Consider the following 1925-nt stretch of genomic DNA (forward strand, 5'->3'; position numbering starts at 1 on the left):
ATTGCAAAGTGTTTAATTTATTTGAGTCCCTTTCAAACAAGAGTTGGCCCCATGGTATAATTTGTGTATTTGAGAAAGGTACGTTTTTAGAAGGAAAATTCTTTTGAAGTTAATTTGTAAATGATTTATGAAACAAATTTTGCATAGAGTGTTGGGTAGAAGATTTAATGGGTTGATAGTTATGATAAGCTTCCTTCTGGTCAAGGAGGAATATTTCTACTTCTAGTTATCATACAAAGTTGTCATATAAAGTTTCTTACAAGAATTGGTTCACAAAACAACCTATTTCCTCGCCTTACTGTCAGCCTTAGACACTAACAAGACTACAAGATCGCGGCACTCATCCTACACTTATCTCAATTCATACTTTGCTATAATACCAACTTTGTATGGTCGCCATTAAAAAAAAATAAAAAATAAAATTTAAATAAAAATACAATTACGACAAATGAACAAAATACAAAATTAAGGAATATTTTTTTTATTTAATTGGTTATATGTATAGCAAATTAATTCTTCTCATACAAAATTCTATAAGTAAAAATAAATGTTTTTTTTGCCCAAAAATTACGTAGTTGTTAATTTATGATAATAATTAATTAACATTATTTAATGGAGAGACATATCGTAAGTTGGCAATGACCTTAGTTTTGTCTTATTTACTCCCTCGTTGCCTCAACAATAAATCTTAGCCACAAAACCATCCAAACCTCAGTCTTTACGTTTGGTGAACACATTACAGATTTTTAGTTGTGACGTACAACAAATTTTAGAAAAAAATCTAACGTGCAATAAGTGTGGAAAGTGAGCCTTTTTTGGATCAATGAAGTTGACGAACGAGGGTTTTGTTGAGTGTGATCATTACCATAAATAAATAAACAACATAATATAAACATAAACAACTTTTGTCCACAGGTGTCATACAAAGTGTAAGTCCACATAATTAGGCTGCTAAACATCTGATATGCCAATATAATGCCCACCACAATTCTCACTCTGAATGACAACTAAAAAAGCCCAGAGCTTAGAATTGCGTAAAGATAGTGTTAACGACACGAAGGAGGACATTTAAGGAACGACCCTTGGCGAGTGCCATAAAAACTCGTACGAGTGTCGTTAACACTATTTACGTGAAACCAATAAAAGGTTACAGTACCTGCAGACTGCCTTGTGGGTTTTGTTAATCCAGTAGGATTACGTACGTTTCGGCAAGTGTATTGCCATCATCAGATCCAGAACTTGAAGGTTAAAATCTGGATTTTTCGAAGTTCTGGATCTGATGATGGCAATATATTTGCCGAAACGTACGTAATCCTACTGGATTAACAAAACCCACAAGGCAGTCTGCAGGTACTGTAACTTTTTATTGATTAGCTAACGTGGTTTAGAAAAACAACTACATTATGAAGTATTTACGTGAGTGGCGTACACTACTTTTTTATACCACAGTGTTTTAATTACTAAAATCACTACTCATAACTTCTAAAGCTGGGTTTTCCTAGGCGCGGAATCGGAGAGCGGAAAAGAGATTAACATGGTGTTCCGCTCCGCTTCTAGGAAAACAGTAACATAAAATTACCTAAGACAAGTAGAGCCCGCTCCCCGCGTTCCTCTCTCCGCTCTCCACTTTCGCGCCTAGCAAAACCCGGCTTAAGAGAGGCTATGTTTTCGTTTATAACCTCTCATTGCCACTGTCAGTGATGCAACGAAACATTGTGCCAAACACTAATTGCACCACTCAACAATTAAATTCGCCTGAACAGCTGATTAGTTGAAGTTCGAATCTCTCAATCTTTGGTCCGTTACCCATGTTGTTATGATTAAAACTACGCTGTTATGAAAGTAAACAATGGTTGTAGGTAAATATATTGTTTAACATATAGCACAGTTGTATACATAATAACATAATTTCTGTGATTGGCATA

The sequence above is a fragment of the Macrosteles quadrilineatus genome, unplaced genomic scaffold, assembly GCF_028750875.1.
Source record: "Macrosteles quadrilineatus isolate MER2022 unplaced genomic scaffold, UCM_ALF_1.0 Scaffold_5__1_contigs__length_97177068, whole genome shotgun sequence".
Classification (NCBI taxonomy): domain Eukaryota; kingdom Metazoa; phylum Arthropoda; class Insecta; order Hemiptera; family Cicadellidae; genus Macrosteles; species Macrosteles quadrilineatus.